The 25,841-nt window shown below is 34.4% G+C and overlaps 1 protein-coding gene and 2 non-coding genes across 3 annotated transcripts in view; 1 reads left to right on the forward strand and 2 right to left on the reverse strand.

Annotated features, from left to right (window-relative positions):
* stg (string) overlaps positions 1 to 25,841 on the reverse strand; it is a 792,650-nt gene that overhangs the window by 754,899 nt on the left and 11,910 nt on the right. The gene's annotated exons all lie outside the window — the stretch shown is intronic.
* Positions 16,270 to 16,485, reverse strand: LOC141391603 (small nucleolar RNA U3). The gene has a single exon (XR_012409689.1). It is a non-coding gene; the product is annotated as a small nucleolar RNA U3 (small nucleolar RNA).
* On the forward strand, positions 19,930 to 20,145 carry LOC141391609 (small nucleolar RNA U3). Its single transcript, XR_012409695.1, has one exon. It is a non-coding gene; the product is annotated as a small nucleolar RNA U3 (small nucleolar RNA).

Here is a 25,841-nt window from a genome sequence, read left to right on the forward strand (position 1 = left end):
ACATCCCATACGGGACAAGGGGGACATCTCTGATATCAATGAGTGCACCCCGATTCATATTAGCTCAATGATATGGGACCTACTGTTTATCGCCGAGTCCGAACGTCGTGTCTTAAGACACCACTTGTTTTTCGAGATAACCATGAAAAACTGTCGTTGTAATAATGTTACGAATGAGAGTAATCATCGAACCAAGAAAAAGTCCACGACTCCGCCTCTACTGAGATTTTTCTTTCTATTTAAATCATGAACAATCATTTATCAGTCAAGCTGCTGACTCATAGCCGTCGATATTCAAAAGTTGCAAGAATATCTGCATTTCTTGTCAGTTCAATTCTGAAAATTCAAACAATAAGATGTTTCCCAGCAGCAAAAACATGCAATGGTTTATTTATCAACTATTTATTGCAATTCTTATACTAAGCATTGCAAGTGGTTACAGCAGCAATGAGCATTGTGTGGAACGAGGAGGATATGTATGTTAAATTGTGCTTAAAAATTTATTTGATTTTTTGTAATTTGTTTACATAATTTTCAGTGTCAAAATCATTGGGATTGTTGTTCCAATAGCTGTCTTAGCTATTCATACAAATGCGTTGGAAAGGACAAAACTCCAGAGTTCGTTCAACCGCCAATATCTTTTGAAGAGTTAATGAACAATGTTATGGGAAATCGTCGTAGAAAATATTAAATGAGATAAGACCGGTTTGTTGTCTCAAATATATGTATATTGACTTTTAACGCAAGTTTTTAATAAAACTCTGATTTTAATAAAATTTAAACAAGTAAAAAAGTATCAGTCAGCTTTGCCGACAGAGGTATACCCTCAGCCTGTGTGAATTGAAACTTTCATCTAAGGACAGATGACCGGCATTGCCCATCTTCGAATTGAAACTACCGGAAGTTGTGAACCGGTATAGCCCATCTTTGAACTGAAACTAAATTTGGACAAAATATGACGAAGGACAAATCGGTTGATCAGTTCGAGAGTTATCTCCAGCCAGTACATGTGGCTAGGGGGGTTTTAACACATTTCGGGCTGTTTTCTCAAGAAGTATGGATTTTCCCTGAAAAAACTTTTACCGTCGTAAAGGATGTAAGTTGGTTCAACAAAGGTCATAGGGCCTGTTTATGTATGTCGATAAGAAAATTAATGCGTAAGAAAAACTACCAATTTTGAGTGCGTTTTTCAAATTTGTTTTTTGTTTTGAAGCAAAAGCAAAGGAAATAATATTTCCAAAACTAAAGTTTGCGTGTGTTTCATGCGTACACATTTTCGTTTCGAAATACATAAACAGGGTGTTAAGGTGAACTTATACGAAATTTTGTGTAAAGTATGGACCAAATCGGTCGCTGCCTTCAAGAGTTATCGTGCGCACAATTTTTCCGAACATTTTTGAACTTTGTGGAGGAGGAACCTGAAGGAGTAAACCGATATGGCTTATCTTTGAACTTGAAAAAGTTTGGTCAAAATATTACGAAGGCTAAATTTTGGACCGAATCGGCAGATCAGTTCGAGAATCATCTTGCACTCCAATCACTACACACGGTGTCATAGGGGTTTTTTCATGTTTCAGGTCATTTTCTAAGGAAGTATGGACTTGCCCCTTATGAAACTTGTACCGTCGTATAAAGGACAGTAAATACAAGTTGCTACAACAAAATTCAAAGCGATTCAAGAGCAGGTCCTAAACTGATGCCATATGTGTAGATGCCAGTCGCACGTATAATTCAGGAATAAGAATATATAGCCCCGTTTAGCGAAACAGGATGGGTGATATCTTCAAAACCGTTTAACCTTAATTCCACCACCCCCTTCTGACGGCATTGGTCGTTACATACGCAATCGATTGCACGATCTTGGCGTCGGGTATCTTCTCCCTTAAGATAGGAAGGTGCGAGGAATATACAAATATCCGCCACTAAATCTAGAGATACTCTATTCGCCACATGGACTGCAAAGATGCACACATAGTCAACAATGTCCTCGTCGATGATAATAGGATTACGACCTCTAACTACTTCAAGATTCTAGGGTCACTTTCGACATTATGTTCAAGTCACACTCGAATGCCACAGCTATCTGCGACAAGCTGACCTACGGCAGAACTGTCCTTCCGGGTTCATCACATTATCTTCATCGACATTCATCGTCAAAAAGAATTTTTTCACCCCCCAGCCTTTGATCTCCATATTTGTGTGTACTGATATTTTTTCCTTAAAAACGGTTTAAGAAAACGGTTTTTTTTTGTTCTAGAACTGCAACTAACAAAGTTTTCATTAGCGAATTAATTTAATTTAATTGACAACTATATTAGCTTTTTAATACATATAAGTTTAATCGGTTACTTAAAACCGGTTCAAAAATCAGTTTTAATGTCGGAATATCCGGTTCAAAAATTGATATAACCGGATCTATCCTCCAAGAAATTTTGTTATTAACGTGTTCGTCATTACAAGAGCTATTTGTGGTAAATATTTCAGAAGCACCCCAGATGTCAACATAAGCAATAACCAATTGTTATGTCTACATACATACCTATACATAACGAATAACAGAAAAACAAAACATAGCTTAATTCAGAACCAAGTCCGAATAAATGTCAAAAATGACAATGAAAACGGGAAAAAATTGATTAGTCGACCTAAAATCTTCTGAGCAACATTTTTGTAGAATATTTGGATGCTGAATGATACCCAGCAAAATTTGACGGAAGGGGTTCTTTGCGATGACGTGATTTCATGTCATCTTTTGCATTGGTTCAAAGGAAGTCGTGAAAGATCCGATATTTTCATTAGGATTTGAACCAATGCAAAGGAAGTCGTGAAAGATCCGATCTTTTCATCAGCATTTGTACCATTCCATCGATCCAATAGAGATGATGTTTGTGTTTTTGTTTACACACCTGTTTATTTTCATTTTGGTATGTTCCAGTACTGCAAAAATCTACTAATTTTTACTATTTTTTCCGATAACATAAAGGAAAAATAGTTATCGTAGTAAAAATAAATAGATTCTTGCAGTTTCTGGAACAGACCAAAGTTGTTAGAACTGTCGTCGTGATGTTGTCTTACATTTCATGCATATCAAACAACTAAAACTTCTAAACAATTGGTATTATATGAAGTCCCAACCATCGAGCTAAAAATAGAATCGGGCTGCACACATTGCTATTTTAAAAGTTCCCTTGTCTGTTCTAAATCTGACATAGAATGAAATCAATCAAATCTCGCTTCTTGGAATTTGAAAAAAAAGTCCGAAACGAAAAGGAACAAGAATCTGAAAATAAAGAAGAAACTACTTTTGGATAGAAACAATTAAAAATAAATGAATTAAGCATAAATGGTATTTTCCATGGTAGAACAAATACAAGGTAAAGTTAATACTACAACAAATACAACTCGAACAACAACCACAAAGGAATTTGTTTTTGTTTCCCCCCATACCAAGTACGGATATTATTCGAATGTCCGGCGCAACTTTCGAAAACGATATCACTGTCGAAGGATTAGCAAATGTTTTTCGGGTGTACACAAGCACGTTGTTCTTTTGTTCGTCAAAAGTTTAAAAACGATATCATTTTCGAACATTTTGCGAATGTTTTTTCTTCATAAGAAAATTTGTTTCGAGAAACATTTTTAACTTCGGAAATTTTTTACGTTTTAAAAAGTAATTTTATGTAGTTCGTAAAAAATTCCCATTTGCTTTTTTCAAATATTTTCGATATAAATGCTACGTATAATATTAACAAGAATTGATGATAAACACAACATATGGCTAGGATACAAATACAAGACAACAATGTTTATAAACAGTTACACGCATTGAATCGCAAACATTACAAAGAAGAAAAGGTACATAACAGAAATATCAACAGACGTCAGATAAATCGAAACTCCGCCAAAAAATGCTTTTTCGGCACTATCGTAAAAACAATCATCTTTCCTTCGCTAATAATATTATTGACGATATTCGAATTCGAAGGTTTTCCTGCCACAAACTGAGCGACGGATGAATCGTTTTCAATTCGTTCTCGTGTGTCGTTTTCGAACAAAATATCCGCAAAACTATCGAAAAACATTCGAAAACGGATCGTTTGCGATAGCAATGGTATGGGGGGTTGTAACGTCCCCCCATACCATTGCTATCGAAAACGATATCGTTTTCGAATGTTTCTCGAGAGTTTTGCGGATATTTTGTTCGAGAACGACACACGAGAATGAATTAAAAACGATTCACTCGTCGCTCAGTTTGTGGCAGGAAATCCTTCGATTTCGAATATCGTTAATAATATTATTAGCGAATGATTGACGATAGTTTTACGATAGTGGCGAAAAACATTTTTTGTGGAGTTTCTTGATGTTTCTGTTATGTACCTTTTCCGTTTTTATTTCTTTATGTTTGCGACGCGATATTTAACTGTTGATAAACATTGTTGTCTTGTGTTTGGCAACCTACCCATATGTTGTCTTTATCAACACTTATTGTCTATATTATACGTAGCATTTATATCGAAATTATTTGAAAAAAGCAAATGGGAATTTTTTACAAACAACGTAAATTTTTTTTTTGAAACAAAAAAATTTTCAAAGTAAAAAATGTTTCTCGAAACAATTTTTCTTGTGAAGAAAAAACATTCGCCAAATGTTCGAAAACGATATCGTTTTTAAACTTTTGACGAACAAAAGAACAACGTGCTTGTGTACACCCGAAAAACAATTGCCAATTCTTCGAATGTGATATCGTTTTCGAAAGTTGTGTCGAACATTCGAATAATATCCGCAATTGGTATGAGGGGGTTACTGCCGGTATTTGTAAACAAAACCAGGAAATGTCTATAAATTATTGGAATTTAAAAAACTAATAATTTTTCACATTTGGTTGAATATTTTGGAAAACATGAATAAAAATTCGTTACATTTTCAATTTTTATGTTTCCACATCATTCCACTAAATGCATAAATTTTTTTAAATTTTAACGAAATACCTCACATATTAACAAACGTTGTATCGCCTCTACAAGCGGTGATTTACTGCGCGGCTTATCGTTTGAACTTGGAGGAGGTTACATATCATTGATATGAAGTCTTTCTGGGAAATGCTTTTTCCGAATGATATATATTTTTTTTCTCAAAAAATATATGTCCCTAATGTACATCGAAATAGAAATGAATGTATAAAATGTCATATGAAATTTGACACTAACACTACAACCCAGTTCAGTCAGCTGGGTATTGCTGCTACCTTTTCTTGTTCTACCATGGGTATTTTCCATAAAAAGTCTCTCCTCCCCGTTCGTTACATTTTATTCTTAGAGATCCCTAAAGCAAGCCGGGTTGTAGATCCCTACATATTTCCGTCACTAAACAAAAGAGTATAAATTACCAAAATGTTGTTATAAAATAACAAAATTATAAAATAAAAGTAATTTACGAAATAAAAATACTTAAAGGAGTGCATTTGGAGTCCATGTCGAAATCTGAACTGGTGATGGGAAGATAATTGAAAAAACCTTTTGTAAGATGAAAGAATATCAGTTGCGGAGAACGGAGGAAGTAATCTTTTGCGTTGCAGCGGTGGTGATTACATTGCAATTTTGGATGTAAACTTTTGAAAAACTAAACTGATAAATTAATTGTAGTTATTTCATGAATTCGTTTGAATTAATAAAGAGTTTTGTTTTTCATGAAAACCATATTTCAATACAGCATTTCCATTTTCCAAACAAGACATGAAAATTTCATGCCAAGGGGTTGGTGAAAATGACATGCCAAAGCATTGGTTAAAATGACATGTCAAAGCATGGGTGAAAATGACGTGTCAAAGCATTGGTGAAAATGACATGTCAAATCATTGGTGGAAATGACATGCCAAAGCATTGGTAGAAATGACATGTCAACGCATTGGTTAAAATGACATGCTTAGGATCCAGAAAAGAACGTCATCTTTTGGGGTCCACGCTCATATAAAATTCATCGATGAAGATGCTAAAAAGATGGCATGCTAGATCACTTGCACCCATGATTGAATGTCATCTTTGGCATCGAACATTTTGCTGGGTACTTTCACTACGGTTCAAGAAATAAAGGACGAAAAGGACATGAAAGGCATTGAGTTAGAAGAATGAAATTGTTATGTCCTCACGGAGGTGGTCGATTAAATGAAAGACGATGTTTAAACATAACAATCAATTAATTTATTGAATAAAACTTTAAGTTGTTTTATGAGTTGAAATAAAGTATTAATTATGAAGAACAATGAAATATGACGAAATATGTACAGATGAGATGTCTATTAATTGGTGGTTGCAAAGTAACTAACTGACTGTGTACTGACAATGAGTAGAGAGAGATAATAACTTAAAACTACTGATGCATGCAACACTGCTATGATGCTGCCAGATTGTTGCATTTTATGTGGTGGTACTAGGATTACCCTAATAGAAATGTTTTACAAAAAGATACGCCAATCGATTTCACTCAAGATATGTCACCTCAAAACGAAGCTACAACAACGCCAAACAGAGATATGGAGCTATTTTCTCAAGTATTATAGGAAAAAAATCAAAAACTTCATCGCGCGATATCTCAGAAACTTGACCTATGGCGAAAATTTGCTTTTGGGTTCTTACTATATTCATCAAGGGTTCAAGTTGGTTCAAAAGCACTAATATATATAACGCCAAAAATAGGTAAAATTAAAATGCAAAATTTTGAATGAAAAGTATGAACAAAAGTTGACAACACTGTTGCTATCGGTAGGATTTAGCGAAAACATGATGTTGGTTATGTTACCGAAAAATTTTGTTAATTACCGAAATTATAAGCATTTAATTTTAAAAAAAGTTACGGAATTCCATTACAGGATCATAAATTTGGGCATAAATTTGTTTTGTAATTTAAGTTAAAAAATATCTATGTAGATAAGTCTATTTATATTGTTGATAAGGTAGGAAATGATCTATAGAAAATTTCTTCAATTCATTTTCTTGATTCGCATATTCAATTTCAGCATCATCCCTATTTTGTTGTTCAACAGAATTACCGACACATCGATATGAAAAACTAAGACATCTTTTGGAACAGCATTCCCACTGGTTTTGGCACTGCAACAAATAAGTCACAAATTTAAATCAGAAAAAATAAACATAAAAACATTCCATACTTACATAACCACCACGAGGTACACATTTCGGTATTCTGTTGTTACTGGAGACGACTTCAATTGTAGTGAACATCAGAAAAGCCACAACACAGATTAAGGTTAGGGAAAAGTGTTTGTTTATAGCCATGTTAACGGCTTTACGATCGAGAGTAAACTAAAAACGCATCAAGTTGCAAAAGCCTTTACAATCAATATGAGAGAAAACTAATGCACTTTATATGGACAACACTTAATTACACACATGTAGGTGGTGAATAATGCATTCGTTTGTAACCTACTTTTCAATTTATATATAATATTTGACATTGGCAATATTTTTTGCATATTTTATGGCTTACTTCTGTTTTCGCTTTCAATGACGTTATAACCTAAAAATATATTTTTTGCATTTTAGTATCCAATACATAAAAATATGACAGTTACAACAGCAATGAACAAAAGGCTATTAAATGTTGGTTTCACAAGTTTATAGTTAGCTAACACTGAAAGTGTTTTAAATCTGAAGTTCCTTGGGGAAGCAAGGTGATAATTGAGTTCTATGGATCGTTATCTATCAGTAAGTCTAAATTCTTTATTACCCATTTCTCATCTCTAGATTCGCATATAAAATAACAAAAAGATGAGTGTCTTGGGCGGATTGGGCAAACGGATAGAGATAGAATTCTGATATTAGGAATGATGTTTAGGAAATTAGAACTACTAGTGTTGAAAATTACTAAAATTTGGTATTTTTGGCATTATGTGAAGAGATAGAGAAATTTGAAATGAGAATCAAGTTTGTGAAGTGGGATTCATATAAGAAGGTGGTTTTTGGGAAAGCCGAAAAGTGAATGTCATTCTCCTTTACTTGAGAATACTCGAAACTGAAAGAATTCGGTTTTTCACTAAAAAAAAAAAAACTTTTCAAAAACTGAAAAGCCAATTGATAATTCCCTTCGCTGGGATGAAATCATGATATTGGTAGCGGTCAGTAAAATTTTGTAACAATGTCTGTTCGATTTGAAAAACATTACTCTAATAATAATGAAGTTAAGCCATTGGGGGAATACTCCAGACTTCATATTCCTATTGGGCGGGAATTGATCGCACCGTGCAAGACATCTGCCCAGTATGCGGCATGGGCCCGCACGATACTAATCACCTATTCAACTGTCCCGCCAAACCTACTCATCTAACTCCAGTGGATCTGTGGTTACATTCCATCGAAGTAGACGCTTTCCTGGAACTGGAGATAGACCCAGAGCCAGATTGAACAGGAGAACGAACATACAAACATAATGATAAAACACTGTTACAACAACAACTCCAGACTTAAGCAATCACATGAGATTGAATCTTCAAACAATAAACAAAACTCGTTTATTTTACCTAGCATTTATGCTTCGGGCAAAATGTGCCTCATCAAAATAACGGTTTTAGACCCCAAGCATGTTTGGACGAAATGTATTTCAGACAATTTGGAGTCGATTTAGCAATGTCCGTCCGTCTCTCTGTCTGTCAGGCTGGCTGGTGCGCACGATAACTCTCGAACGGATGAGCGGATTTGGTCCAAAATTTGGCTTTCGTAATATTTTGTCCAAACTTAGTTTAAGTTCGAAGATGGGTTATATCAATCCACTCCTTCCGGTACCTCCCCCACAAAAGTTTGAAAATGTTCGGAAAAATTGTGCATACGATAACTTTTGAAGGGAGTAACCGATTTGGCCCATACTTTGCAAATCGTGAAATGTCTACCAGACTTAAATAAGGTTCCAATATGGACTCAGTCGGTCCACTACTTCGGGTACATCCCACAGAAAATTTCGGATAAGTTCAGTGTAGGGCCTGCTCTCGAACCCCTTTGATTTTTGTTGTGACAATTTGTATTCACTGCCCCCCATACGATGCTACACGTTTCATCAGTGGCAAGTCATACTTCCTGAAAAAATAACCTGAAAGTTGCAAAAAATCCCTTTGACACCGTGTGTAACGGGTGAAGCGCAAGATAACTCTCGAACGGATCTGTCGATTCGGTCCAATATTTGGCCTTCGTAATATTTTGATCAAACTTGGTTTAGGTTCGAAGATACGCCATATCGGTCCACTCCTTCGCTAAAATGGTGCGCACGATAACTCTGGAGGAGAGTATCCGATTTGGTCCGTGCATTGAACATCGTAATATTTCTACAAGACATAGATCAGGTTCGAATATGGACTACTTATGTCAACTCCTTCGGGTACCTCCCACACAAAAGTTCGAAAAAATGCAGTTTACGGCCTTCTCTCGAATCACTTTGATCTTTGTGGTAACTTGCATTCGCTGCCGCCATTACGACGGTACAAGTTTTGTAGGGCGCAAATCCAATCTTCCTGAGAAAATGGCCCCAAATCTATAAAAACCCCTATGGAACCATGTAATGTGGCTGAATGAAGCGCACGATAACTCTTGATCGGATCAGCCGATGCGGTCCAAAATTTGGTTTCCGTAATATTTTTCTAAACTTTGTTTAATTTCGAAGATGAGCACTAACGGTGCGCAACTTCCGGTACCTAAAAATGTTTCCTTTGGAAATGTACAGCCGGCATTACTTTTGATATTGTCAATAGATGAAAGTTTCAATTCACACAGGCTGAGGGTATAACTCTGTCGGCATAGCCGACTGATACTTTTTTACTTGTTATTCATTCCTCTGCGCAAATTAACTTTTTAGCCTCATTTTTGAGCTTTAATCAAAAACACTTCGTTTGGTCCAACTATAGTCATATTTTATGGTAAAATGCAATCTATCGCGTATTATAATAGAGCAAACCTTGTCTTCATCAATATTAAATTTGTTTGTGCCTCATCCAAGTTTGTTTCAGACATTTTAGAGTAGAAGTAGCCGTCCGTCTGTCTGGCTGGTGCGCACGATAACTTCCGAACAGATCAACCGATTCGAAAATTTTGGGTATCGTAGTATTTTACCTAAACTTGGTTTAAGTTCGAAGATGGGCCATATCGGTCCACTTCTTCGGGTACCTCGCCCACTAAAGTTCAAAATGGTTCTGTAAAATAGTGTATACGATAACGCTCGAATGGAGGCATCGATTTGATCCAAACATTGCACATCGTATTATTCCTACCAGATATATATATAGATTGGGTTCGAATATGGACCATACAGGCCATTCCTTCGGGGAAAAAGTGAAGTTTAAGAGCACCTCTCAGATCGTTTTGAAATTTTTCTCAGCAGGTTGTCCTTGCGGCCCCCATTTACGAGGGTAAATTTTTTTCGTGCGCAAGTCCATACTTCCTGAGATAATGGTTTAAAAGCTATAAGAAACCATGACGGCTACCAAAATGTCAAATCCGCAAGATATTTCTCACAGGGAGTTTTTGATTGGTCCAAAGTTTGCACATCGTACTACTTCATTCAGTCATGTATCAGGTTGTAATATGGACTATATCGGTCACTCCTTCGGGTACCTCCCAAACTAAATTCGGAAAGAGTGAAGTTTACGAGCTTCTCTCGGATCGTTTTGATTCTTTTTTGAAAGTAGTCCCTCTTTCAGAAGCAAAGAATTAATGTACATTTTTCAATGTTGTTATTTGGTCTGTTCCAGTACTGCAAGAATCTACTAATTTTTACTATTTTTTTCGATAACATAAAGGAAAAAATGTTATCGTAGTAAAAAATAGTAGCTTCTTGCAGGTTCTGGAACAGAGCATTTATTATTAGTATGTTAAACCCTTGTGCAAAGTCTTAGGGTGTTACGAAAGGAAATAAATTTATTTATATAATTATGATTATAATCTGAAGAAAATTGTATTACATTATTAACCCATAGGTTTTGAAGGCACAAATTAAATAATATACAATCGAACCTCGATTACCCGGGAATCGATTCGAACAACAATTCGAACTGAGGATTTTTTGAAAGAACAGACCCAAAACGACAAGAAACCCTAGTTGGGTTTTGTTGTATCAGATCCAGCTCGGATTTTATGGCCCCATTTAAACATGGTTAAATATTGAGTTTTTACAGAAATTCGGGGCTGAAACCAATGCGAATCTTCTTCTGACCTCTGAAGCAAATTTGTAGATAAGGACAAAAATAAAATATTTGGAGAAATAATAAACTCGAAAAACAACATTTATTGCCTCAAATTTCAAAATACATGCAAAAAATCCACAATTTTTATACATTTCGCGCCGTATCTCCAAAACCGTTAATTTTTTTCTGAATATTTTCTTTTGGAATGTAATACACAACTCTTCAGAACATGTCATTGTTGTAAAATGCCTCTATGCCGTTGTTTTCAGTACATTTTTCAACGACGATTTATTAAAAATGTCAATAATGTAGTGAAATCCGAAATGCGAGAATAAACTGTTGGTGTGAACTGTGTTTGAAATACTTGTTGTAAAAGATATGATGCAAAATACCGCTGAAACAACATGAAGTAAGCATTTTAGAGTTTCATAATGTTCTAAAGACGATGAGAACTTTATTTGGAAGATTTTTGGAAAAGGTTACTTGGTTCAACTCCCAATAGTTTAGCCGATACTGACCAGAATTTCAGCAATTATGTAAAATTTTCTATATTTTATAGATTTTGATGCCCTAGATGGAGTTTTTATTATGTGGTTTTTTCAAAAGATAAGTTCTACTAGTTTAGGGCTACAATATTGCTAAGGACAGCAAATTCCTATTCCATTCTGAGATAAAGGCCTGATAAATGCAAAATAGTATAGATTTAGCCCGGTTTAGATGAGGCCATAAAATCCGACCTGGATCTGACAGGACAAACCCCCACTAGGGTTTTCGTAGTCTCAATATGGGCTTTTAAAAAATGCATACTAGAAGTTGTTTGCATTTTCAGTGTTGCATAGTGTTATACGTAAACCCCCATTATCCGGGAGAGGAAAATAAAGCATTTTTGTTCATTTTACACCAATTAACCGTGAAAATCTTTAAGATGCGGGATTATAAATCATCCAACCAAATTTCAATAGACAAAAACCATGCAAAAATTATTTAGTTTAAAATGATTTCAATCTTTTTAACTTCAAATTAAATTCAAAATTGCCAAGAACGAATATTTTTTTATTAAAAATATATGAGAGACAGTGTTACACCATTTTCTGGTCCCGAACATTACGGATAATCGCGGTCCGACTGAGTTAAGAAAATCAACAATCTGGGTAAGAAAGTCGAATAAACACAAAAACTACATCTAATAAAATTCCCAACATTCGGCAAACATGCTGACCGGAAAATTCAGTACAATAGTACGTTTTTCAGTACCATTTCACTAAAAAAAGTACCGAAGTACCCCCATTTCAGTACCATTTCACATACTCTAGTCCCCACACGCTGAAAAATTTTATGTGAAACTAACAATGCAAAGTGTACTCATTGCTTCCAAGATTAACATTATTATATATGTAAATTGCTAGAAATTTTAAAAATATGAACCTCTATTGCTAATTTTCCTCTTGGAGCTCTCTTCCACCCATTGATAATCCGAAATACCAAGTTACTAGTCTTTTAAAAGACTTCACATCAAGCGGTATCGTAGTACCTTCCAATCTGAGAACCTGTCATACCTCTTCTATAGGGCTATATTAGTGCTGACAAACAATCGATAGTCCGACTATCGTTTTATTACTGACGTAAAACAAAGTTTACATTGGTCACCAAATCATGTTTTTTGGCCTACCTATCGCGAATTATTTAAAAAATAATTTGTTACAGTTCAATATAAACGAAGCTTTACAACAGTAATCAAAACGATAGTCGGGCTATCGATAGTTTGTCAGGCTGTATTAAAATAGAAAGTGAAACACCATCGAAGAGAAATTGAGAAAGAACGATTTTTGGAAGTTTGTTTTGACGTTTCATCCATTTTTGCACCTCAGTATCCTCTAAAACGATTCCCCGGATTAAATAATAACAATTTAAACAAAAAGTCTATAAAAATATTCACTTATTTCTATTTGAACAGAAACGAAAGAAAATTGATGTTTAAACATTGCACCTGATATGTATGTATCCACAATGAATAATAAGGCTAAAACCAAATTTCTGGGCGAGAGATTTGTAGCCCCACCGAAGACTAAATGCCAAATTTCAACAATTTTGGTATTATAAAGTGGCTGAAACTTTAAAATACCGAAAATTGTTGTATGGGGACTATATAAAACGTGCACCGGTAGAGCCCATTTTGAATACCAAATATCCTAGGAGTAATTGAAACTTCGGTACCAAACCAAAAAGCTCTATCTTAAATATTGGGAGCTGTATCTTGATTTCAATAGACGGACCGACATGGTTATATACTTTATAGGGTCTCCGACGTATATTTCGATACGATATATGATTTTACAACATCCTTCGGATTTAATATAAGCTTTTGTTATTGTTTTTTTACTAAATAAAACATTTTTAATTTTTTTCTTAAAAAAAATAATAACAAGTAAAAAAGCATTAAGTTCGGCCGGGCCGAACTTTTCATACCCTCCACCATAGAATATTCATTCCTGTCCCCAACTTTAAGTGAGTACGTTAAAATGTCAGATAATGTACATAAAATGCTTCATTCGCGAGGCCCTTTTTTATGGTGCCTATATCTAACTGTTGACAATTTTTGGTGGGCTAGAAATTGGGAGGTACTGTTATATAGGGGTTATAATAAAACATGGGCCTATGTTGACAGTTTTTGATGGGAGCCTTTAATGTCAAATAACTCCTAATTCGGTTAAAAAATTTAGCTAGAATCCTCAAAATATCGAAAATCGGTACATAACGTGGGAACTTCAAATGTCATTAACAGCTGTTTGGAGGTATCTGGGCTATACGAAAATATGAACTTAAATGAACAATTTTTGTTGCAGAATTTTTGTTGACTTTTAAATTTCAAATTACAGAAAGTTCGTCCAAAAAATAAAGCTAAGGTACGGAAAATCGGGAGGTTTGTTTTGGGGCTATACAAAAACATGGACCTACGTTCGGTTAAACATTTTAAGTAAAATCCTCAAAGTACCGAAAATAGGGAAGTATCGTTATATTGGGGGTATGTTGAAAATTGTTGATGCAGATGTGTGGTGACCACTACAACCTTCAAATGTCAAATTACAGTTAGTTCTGTTAAAAAGTGTAGCTAAAATTGCCAAATTACTGAAAATTGGGAGGTACCGTTACATGGGAGCTATATCCGAACATGGACCTATGTTGACAATTTTTGATGGAGAGATGTTGTGACCACTAAGAACTTAAAATGTCAAATTACTGCTTGTTCTGTTTAATATTGTAGCTAAAATCATCAAATTACTGAAAATCGGGAGGTACCGTTATATGGGGGCTTTCTTGAAAATTTTTGGTGGAGAGGTGTGGTGACCACTAAGAATTTCAAATGTCAAATGTTCAAATTACAGATAATTCGGTTAAAACTTGTTGGTAAAATTCTCAAAATACCTGAAATCGGGCGGTAACGTTATATGGGGGCTATTCCAAAACATGGACCTATGTCCACTAGTTATATAAGTTTATTTATATTTAAAAACCCTAAATGTCAATTGATAGCTAAATCGGTCTGAAAATGTAGATAAAAACGTCAAAATGCCGTAAATCGGGGGTACCGTTATATGGGGGCTATACCAAAACTTGGACCTAGGTCCACAACTTTTGTTATATAAGTTTAGTTAAACTTAAGAACCCTAAATGTCAAATTATAGCTATATCGGTCTGAAAATGTAGCTAAAAACGTTAAAATACCGCAAATCGGGGGTACCGTTATATGGGGGCTATACCAAAACGTGGACCTATGTCCACAAGTTTTGTTATATAAGTTTATTGACTTTTAAGAAACCCAAATGTCAAATTATAGCTACATCGATCTGAAAATGTAGCTAAACCCGTCAAAATACCGTAAATCGGGGGGTACCGTTATATGGGGGCTATACCAATACGTGGACCTATGTCCACAAATTTTGTCACATAAGTTTATTGACATTTAACAACCCCAAATTTCAAATTATAGCTACATCGGTCTGAAAATGTAGCTAAAAACGTCAAAATACCGCAAATCGGGGGGTACCGTTATATGGGGGCTATAACAAAACATGGACCTATGTCCACAACTTCTAATTTGTAAGTTTATTAACACTTAAGAACCCTAAATGTCAAATTATAGCTACATCGGTCTGATAATGTAGCTAAAAACGTCAAAATACCTTATATCGGGGGGTACCGTTATATGGGGGCTATACCAAAACGTGGACCTATGTCCACAACTTTTGTTATATAAGTTTATTGATACTCAAGAACCCTAAATTTCAAATTATAGCTAAATCGGTCTAAAAATGTAGCTAAAAACGTCAAAATACCGCAAATCGGGGGTACCGTTATATGGGGGCTATACCAAAACGTGGACCTATGTCCACAACTTTTGTTATATAAGTTTATTGATACTCAAGAACCCTAAATGTCAAATTATAGCTACATCGGTCTGATAATGTAGCTAAAAACGTCAAAATACCGTATATCGGGGGGTACCGTTATATGGGGGCTATACCAAAACGTGGACCTATGTCCACAATTTTTGTTATATAAGTTTATTGATACTCAAGAACACTAAATGTCAAATTATAGCCAAATCGGTCTGAAAATGTAGCTAAAAACGTCAAAATACCGTAAATCGGGGGGTACCGTTATATGGGGGCTATACCAAAACGTGGACCGATATAGCCCATCATCGAACTTGACCTGCCTGCAAACAAAAGACGCATTTTCCCAAAATTTCAGCGTCCTATCTCTATTTTTGTGGATGCTAGAGTGATTACCACAGACGGACGGACGGACGGACGGACGTGCTTAGATCGACTTAGAATTTTACCCTGATCAAGAATATATATAGTTTATAGGGTCGCAAATGAGTATTTCAATGCGTTACAAACGGAAAAACAAACTTAATATACCCTCCATACTATGGTGGAGGATATAAAAAAAAGTACATTTTCTATGAAGAAAATACAATTTTAGTACTCTTTGAACATTTTTAATTTTCCATTCCTGATGTCGACGCGTCGGCCAAAAACGATACTAAATATAAGATTTCAAATTTATTTAATTAAAAGGGGAACACCACTCAGAAGTCGTTCTATCCGTTTAATCGAGCGATCATCGAAGAAACAATGCCACCAATGGAATTCCGAAAAATCCCAAAAGAATGGCAAAGTTCAAAACCTCACGCTACAGATAGAACGATGTACCTCCTCATCGCGGGTGTGTGATTTTTCATTTTGCAATGAAAGTAATTGAAGACTGACTACAGAAATGATCCTGTGAAGTATAGTCTTAACTTTTCAACGTCAAAAGTGAACGTTATTAATATACGACAATACGAAGTAAATGAGAATTATTTACAAAAACCTAAAACGCGGACAAATGAATAATATCTCCAAACAAACAAAATGTATAACAATGTGTTTGCCTTTTGCTGTACAATTTCTATGGTTGACGGTTGATATGACTAATGTTGCGATGATGATGTTCTTGTTGCTGTCGTATTGTGTGTTTAGTTCCCTGATAAGAGCACACCCCAAAATAACCAACAACAAGAAATGAACGAACGAGTATATTCATTGTTGTTGTTTTTGTTAATTTGAGTTTTTGTGAATGGGAAATATGAAATTGGAAATAAGCAAAAACAATTTAGTATGACATACAGTTAGGGACAAAAGTTTACATACACCCCATAAATCTCGGATTTTAGGGTAGGTTATGATTTTTATGAAATTTGAAGTATACAGTTTTATTTCTTTTCACTAATAAACAATATTTAATACAACAAAAGTTTATTTCATAATACAAATAACGGTAAATTTTACAAAACCCAAAAAATGATGGGGACAACAGTTTACATATACCCCAAAGAAATATGTGTATTACCGTACAGTTGATGGAATTAGCAGACGACAAATGTTTACATTTTATTGTTATGGCGCATGTCTCTGGGTGTCTGAGATATACTTTAGAGAAAAAAAAATCATTTTTGAGGGTTACATGCCGTTTTTTAAGGTCAGACTTCTTGTATAGCTCCTTAATGCGGACCCTTGCGTATTTCCTTGCGTTTTTAGGTATTATTATTTATAAAACCAAAAAATAAGTGTCAGATTGCAAATCTTTAGATCCTAGAAATCTTTGAAGTTGATTTTGTGCAAAATATACCTTCCTGGGCCTGGATAAATTCACGTTTTTCTTGAGATTTCTGAGGAAGTTAGTAGGTTCCGTGGAATTCTTAGCTCAAATTACATACAGAAGGCCTTGAATTGTCTTGTTATATGGTCTGACATATGTAATCCTTGGGCATCAATTGAATCAGAAATGTTCAGTTATCCGAAACTTTTTGTTTCTATAGTGACGGTAATGATCATAATACGAAAACGACATTATTCACAGTATAAATTGCATGCGTTTTTGGTAGTGCTTATATTTTGATGCTTTGGGAGCATGTTTGTAACAGAATATTCAACATTTCTGATGCCCAAGGACTATTTCATGTATATCTGTATGCAATTTGCTCCAAGAATTTCGCGGAACCTATTAACTTCCTAAGAAATCTCAGGAAAAATGTGCATTTATCCAGGCCCAGGAAGGTATATTTTGCACAAAATCAACTTCAAAGATTTCTGGGATCTAAAGATTTGAAATGTGACACTTATTTTTTTAATATTTTTTTTAAAGAATAATAATAAAAAACGCAAAGAAATAAGCAAGGGTCCGCCTTAAGGAGCTATACAAGAAGACTGACCTTAAATAACGGCATTGTACCCTCAAAAATTATTATTGTTTCTCTAAAGTATAGCTCAGACACCCAGAGACGTGCGCCATAGAAATAAAATGTACACATTTTGCTGTTAATTCCATCAATTGTACGGTAATACACATATTTCCTTGGGTTATATGTAAACTTTTGTCCCCATCATGTTTTGGTTTTTGTAAAATTTACCGTTATTTGTATTAGTTGTGTTCCAGAACCTGCAAATTAGTACTATTTTTCCAAGATTGTGCTAGAAATGCGTTCCTGTACACCAAAAAGTAGCAAAACTTGCCGCTCTCTTTGAACAAAAATGGCGCCGAATTGTGCTCCCTAGTGCAATTTTCTGCTACACAAATTTGACTGTGTAGAAACTTGCAAAGCTAGCAAATTTCAAATTTGACATTTAATTGTCAGGGATTTCTAGGTGGACAAAAAATTGAATGTTCTCAGGTCACCGATTAACACAAACAAAAGAAAAAACAAAAAGAAGTCAAAAAAATAAAAAAAATATTAAATAGCTTTTTTGTGGTATACCTATATTTTATAAAATCCCTAATCATTGGGTATGGAGGAGATGATCTATCATTTATTGGAGGATTACAGCAGTGAAGAGGAGTGGCTTATGGAGGAATCCGAAGATGATGAGGCTTTGGAAATTATTTCAAAATATATTAAAGGTAAAGGTTATCTTTGAATCCCAGTAAAACCATGTATGCTATATGATATGATAGTTTTAATTTATTAAGTCTATTTTAATATTTCTTTAATTTATCTGATTTGCTTCTTCGATTTAATTCTTTTGTTTAATTTTTTATTTGGCTTCCTTTTTATTTAGGGTTATATAGTCTGATTTAGACTCGAACTGTTTACATTTTTTATTTTGACACATTTTCCAATTTCTACCATTTTTCCGTTCCCGTACATTTTGGAAAAAGTTGCTCACAATATCCATTTTTGAGAGTTCTCTCTTTTGCAACATTTGCCACTAGAAAAGTACTGGAACGAAGCAATTATGGAATAAACTTTTGTTGTATTAAATATTGTTTATTAGTGAAAATAAATAAAACTGTATACTTGGAATTTCATAAAAATCATAACCTACCCTAAAATCCGAGATTTGTGGGGTGCATGTAAACTTTTCTCCCTAACTATACAAACATATGTATGTTTATATGGATAGATATAAAAACATTTAAAGATACATTTATGCTGGGTTTACTTTACGAAATCCATTCGATTTCGACTGTCAATTTCATTGCTTAAACGTTAAATGAAATCCAGTGGATTTCAGATGAGTTTTCATTTGACGTATAGGCAAAGGATTTGACAGTTGAAACCGAATGGATTTCGTAAATGTAAACCAAGCAGTAGTCAACGAAATTATTGCATACGATGAATTTTAAAAATTTAGATTTTTAATTAAGAATTTCTGCAAGAAGTTCTTTCAATAATGTTGGATTTTTTGTACATATGTTTATTTACATGTTAATGACAACATCAAGACAAGAAATGCGAAAATCGGTCAGAAATAACAAAAACAACTGACAACAAGCAAGAACGGCTTTAAGTTCGACTTTAAGTGGACCTATACTGACAATTTTACAGAGGGGAAGTTGAATACCGCCAACGAAGACTAAATACCAAGTTTCAGCCATTTCCCGAAAATCGGGAGGTACCGTTCTATGGGGGCTATATGAAGGCGTGGGCCCATACCGACAAAATTCTGGGGGAAAGTTGTATACCCCCAACGAAGACTTAATTTCAGCCATTTCGGTGTGATAATGAAGCTAAAACCTTCAAAAAACCGAAAATCGGGTAGTACCGTTCTATGGGGGCTATATCAAAACGTGGACCGATCTAGCCCATTTGCAATACCAAACATTCTAGGAGTAATAGAGTTATTGTGAGCATCGTCTTTATAATTCTCATTCACTCTACCTTCGTGGTCACTAATAACATTCACTGTTGGCGTTGAAAAGTTAAGACTATACTGCACAGGATCATTTCTGTAGTCAGTCTTCAATTACTTTCATTGCAAAATGAAAAATCACACACCCGCGATGAGGAGGTACATCGTTCTATCTGTAGCGTGAGGTTTTGAACTTTGCCATTCTTTTGGGATTTTTCGGAATTCCATTGGTGGCATTGTTTCTTCGATGATCGCTCGATTAAACGGATAGAACGACTTCTGAGTGTTGTTCCGACTTTTAATTAAATCAATTTGAAATGAAACATATTTAAGGCTTTAAAACAGGCCTGCTCAAGGTGCGCACCTGAGCTGTCGGTGTGTGTCAATTTTCTCACACACACAATTTAAAAAGAGAGCTTTTGTTTTTGTTTTGAATATTTTCAAAATTAAAAATCAGTCTCTATTGAACATTCAATGAGGAAGGTTCTGTTTTCGAATTTGTCTATGAATTTATATGCGTACACTGAAAAAATGAATGAAGATACTGAATACGATTTTTATTTGCCTAAAATTTTTACGGCAAATTAGAGTGTTTGGTTTGTCAACGCACTTTGGTTTGTCACGAACTTGATTTGCAACAAATTATAACTTCAACAGTCACATTTGGTCAAAATAAAATAATTATTCTACTCTATATTTTGAAATATAAAATAAAAAAAAAAAACTGTTACGATATTTCTCACAGTATACAGAGAGACAAAGGAAAATTGAAATTTGTGTATTTCAAAACCAACACAATTACAAAATGTGTTTGTATGTGTCTGAGCAGGCCTGCTTTAAAATAATCTAACTATAGCTAGAAGACACATTTTTTTAAGCTAAATTAAAGCATTTAGTGGTACACATTAGCCGACAACAATAAGAGTCATCGAGGTATTTTCCGTTAATATCAAATTCTAGCTGAGTCATTAATTTTCTAATCTCGAAATTATTATTGCATATTGTATTTCATTTGCCAGAAAATTGTCCTAAATGTACGTTGACTGTCATTCACAGCTGATAGTGTATAAACGATTTAAGTAATCGATTTTTTTTTTGTTAGAAAATATTACTACATGTCGTCTATTTACTCAAATTGTAATAACAATTTTATAATAGGAAACTACCTAGAGATACATATTTGCAGTAGCCTTGCAACTTGGTTTGGACTATACGATACACTTATACTATGTTTAAGTATATTATCTGAATTTAGTTGAGATATATTGTCTGAAAATGACATCTTAAATCCAATGGATTTGCTAAACCATGCATAGTCTAAACGGGGTATTATATTTTCGATATTTCATTTTAAAAAATCGATATTATTGTTACTTTTTCATATCCATTAATTTGGAAATGAAAATGGCGGAAATGTCAATGCTCTTGTTGACATTTTGCTGAATAGTTCACAGTAATAAAAAGGAGAAAAAACAATGGCTTTTATTGAATAAAAATACACAAAACTACAGTTTACTTTTCTAAAAAAATTGTACGTGTGAATAATACGGACATACTTTCTCACATCCACTAAACCGAAAAGCCGCGATATTTCTTTTAATTCAATGAATTATACGTTAGGGGTTTATAATCCGATAATATCGATAGACATAACTATCTGTCGATATTGAATTTTTAAAAAATAATCGATAGTGCAATCGATTTTTTGACAGCTCTATTGCTAACAAAGGTTACATTAACCCTGCGTTTACAAATGCCAGCATAGTTGAGTTCATGTATTGATTGTCAAAAACCCAAAAGTTGCCTGTGTGTCGTAGGCGTCCAGACAACTGCAAAAACAGTTGTAAAATTATGAATGAAAATCATCGATTTCTTTTCGTTTTCCCTTAACTTATATAGTTTTTGTAAATATTTGCTTTGTTCCAGAACCTGCAAGAAGTTACTACCCAGCAAAATTTGACGGAAGGGGTTCTTTGCGATGACGTGATTTCATGTCATCTTTTGCATTGGTTCAAAGGAAGTCGTGAAAGATCCGATATTTTCATTAGGATTTGAACCAATGCAAAGGAAGTCGTGAAAGATCCGATCTTTTCATCAGCATTTGTACCCATTCCATCGATCCAATAGAGATGATGTTTGTGTTTTTATTTACACACCTGTTTATTTTCATTTTGGTATGTTCCAGTACTGCAAAAATCTACTAATTTTTACTATTTTTTCCGATAACATAAAGGAAAAATTGTTATCGTAGTAAAAATAAGTAGATTCTTGGAGTTTCTGGAACAGACCAAAGTTGTTAGAACTGTCGTCGTGAAGTTGTCTTACATTTCCTGCATATCAAACAACTAAAACTTCTAAACAATTGGTATTATATGAAGTCCCAACCATCGAGCTAAAAATAGAATCGGACTGCACACATTGCTATTTTAAAAGTTCCCTTGTCTGTTCTAAATCTGACATATGTAGAATGAAATCAATCAAATCTCGCTTCTTGGAATTTGAAAAAAAAGTCCGAAACGAAGAGGAACAAGAATCTGAAAATAAAGAAGAAACTACTTTTGGAAAGAAACAATTAAAAATAAATTAATTAAGCATAAATGGTATTTTCCATAAAAAGTCTCTCCTCCCCGTTCGTTACATTTTGTTCTTAGAGATCCCTAAAGCAAGCCGGGTTGTAGATCCCTACATATTTCCGTCACTAAACAAAAGAGTATAAATTACCAAAATGTTGTTATAAAATAAAAGTAATTTACGAAATAAAAATACTTAAAGGAGTGCATTTGGAGTCCATGTCGAAATCTGAACTGGTGATGGGAAGATAATTGAAAAAACCTTTTGTAAGATGAAAGAATATCAGTTGCGGAGAACGGAGGAAGTAATCTTTTGCGTTGCAGCGGTGGTGATTACATTGCAATTTTGGATATAAACTTTTGAAAAACTAAACTGATAAATTAATTGTAGTTATTTCATGAATTCGTTTGAATTAATAAAGAGTTTTGTTTTTGATGAAAACCATATTTCAATACAGAATTTCCATTTTCCAAACAATACATGAAAATTTCATGCCAAGGGGTTGGTGAAAATGACGTGTCAAAGCATTGGTTAAAATGACATGTCAAAGCATGGGTGAAAATGACGTGTCAAAGCATTGGTGAAAGTGACATGTCAAATCATTGGTGGAAATGATATGCCAAAGCATTGGTGGAAATGACATGTCAACGCATTGGTTAAAATGACATGCTTAGGATCCAGAAAAGAACGTCATCTTTTGGGGTCCACGCTCATATAAAATTCATCGATGAAGATGCTAAAAAGATGACATGCTAGTTCACTTGCACCCATGATTGAATGTCATCTTTGGCATCGAACATTTTGCTGGGTATTTTTTACTACGATAACACTTTTTCCTTTATGTTATATGAAAAAATAGTCAAAAATAGTAGATTCTTGCAGTACTGGAACAGACCAATTCTTTTGTTTTCAGCACATTTGAATTATCATGTTACTTCTTTTTTACAAAAATGTCAAAAATTTGTTAACCCGACTGTCATTGAAAAAATGATGTACAGCTGGGAGACAGACGACAAATATATATATCGTCTGCTCCGACGGAAAAGGTCGTAAGTCCACTTTTTTTTGGAAATCGCGTTTTTGTTACAGGATGATAGTACAAGTCAAAACACGTCGTATGATACAAAGAAAATTGTAGTATGTCGCGTTTTTCTATATGTTTTGCCCTTGTCGGAAAAGGTCGTAAGTCCACAAAACGTACAAATTTGAGTACGAAAAAGCCGTAAGTCCACAGGAAAATGTATACTTTAAAAGAATACTACATCTAATGTAGTTCAGATATAATGTTTAACGTCATCCATTGTTGGAGTACAATGTAAAGAACTAGCCTACACCTTTAGATGATAATCGGATGATATTTAGCGGACCTGTGGACCAAACTTTTGAACAAAAATGTGACAATTTCTATATTGCAACGAAAATTTACATTTGAAATCTATTTTCCCCTATAAGCGAACTGATTATGAAAGATGTCTTTTGGCATTTTCATTGATACAAATTGGGATGCTGTATGTGTTCAATTACCTCATATATTGAAAAATTTGTAAAAAACATCAAAATTTTTACTGTTTTTACTGTCGTATATCTTACTTAACTTTATCAACTGGTAATTTGTGGTTTCTCTAGGGACATTTATTCACATAACGAGATTAGTTTGTATTCTGAATTCAATAAAGTAATACCTTCTAACGGACGGGTAAGGTCAATGTTTATATTATTAAATGATTCTAAAATAATAATTGATTGAAATGTTATTAAACTAAGAAGACATCATGGTTTTTGCTAACAAGGAGCAGAATGAATTTTGAATGGAATTAGACGATGGTGTCAAGGGTCTAGTTCCCTATGGTTTTCACAGTGATTCTGAAAGCTCTGATGATAAGCTTCCTAAACGCAGGAAGACATTATATGCTGAAGAATCCACATGGTTTGCAGACAAAACAAAATATGCAGGGAGTTGGGGCAGAAATACTTGGGAAGACAAAAAGGACACTAGTTGGGATTACAATGTAGTTAAGAAACCACGAACATTAACAGAATTAATCATGAAATTTAATCGAAGGAAGAGGTCGTAAGCAAAAATAAAAGGTCGTAAGTACAACGTGCCATGTTTTATTTTAAATATTAGCCAAACCGGTCCACTTTGCTGGCCCTTGAAACAGTTTATGTTATCTTTTCTTATGCCAATTATATTTTTTGCATCGCAAATTAGTTGGAATATGCAAGTGACTATCGATAACAAGAAAGAACGTCCTTAAATTCGGCCAGGCCGAATTTATATATGAAGGCGTAAATACCGAACATTTATACCAAATCTTAAAAATTGCGAGCTGTATCTTAATTTCAAAAGACGGACAGACGGTCATGGTTGCACCGACTTAGAATTTTACTCTGGTCGGGTCTTATTGCTAAAATATGTACCCAGAATTGGGGAAACGGAATCGTTCGTATGTTTTATATATATAGCGCATTTAAAAAATAGGGCACAGGTGTAACCCGCTCCTACGAAATTCAACAAAATATATAGCCTACTTCCACCAAGGGACATCCCTGTGCCTAATCTGAAAATTACATGGAATAAGTACTTAGTGTCAGAGATTCAACAACCGTTGCCTCGCAAATTAATTTTCTGACCGATACTTTCATAACTTTTGCAAAAAAGCGTTTTTTAAAAAATAGGGCCAGCCCCGCCCCCTCCGAATTTCAAAAAAATATAAAGCCTATTTTTACCTCCGTTGTTCCTTGTATATTCTGTGAAATTTTCAAAAAAAAAATCGGTTCAGCCGTTTTTGAGTCTATGCGGAACATACAAACATACACACATTGTCTTTTATATAAAGGATTTCACACAAACGTTTTGGTCCATTAAACCCGCTAATAATTATCTCATCACCATGTTAAATTGCAAGCTTATTCTATGTCTTAAACTCAAATCATTCTTAAAATGTCGCTCCGATCGGAATGTTACTGCGATCTACAGGACAGCTACAAAGTCGGGTAAAAATTGTGGGTTTGGTCCATTTCACACGTTTCGATCATAACCAACATCTAATGGGGTCACTTCTGGTCGGAACCCGACCTCTCCACAAAATTTCGTGACGATCGGTCCAAAATTGAGGCCTGGATTTGTATTACAATTGTTAATGGATAGACGGATACATATAGCTAGATCGCTTTATCTCATCAAGATATGAAAAAAAGGAAAGTGGAGGGGGTCTGCGACGAATACTTCGCGATGTTACACGAATATTGGACAAAACAAACTTATAATACCCTTTCCAAATTGTTTTGTAAAGTATAAATATTTTATTTTAAAAACGTCCGTAAATTGTAGGAAAAGGTCGTAAGTCCCTACAAAAATACAAAACTGTACAAGGAAAAGGTCGTAAGTCCAAAGACATTCAATTATCTCC

The sequence above is a fragment of the Musca autumnalis genome, unplaced genomic scaffold (assembly GCF_047663935.1).
Source record: "Musca autumnalis isolate F117 unplaced genomic scaffold, ASM4766393v1 scaffold_1, whole genome shotgun sequence".
In the NCBI taxonomy this organism is placed as follows: domain Eukaryota; kingdom Metazoa; phylum Arthropoda; class Insecta; order Diptera; family Muscidae; genus Musca; species Musca autumnalis.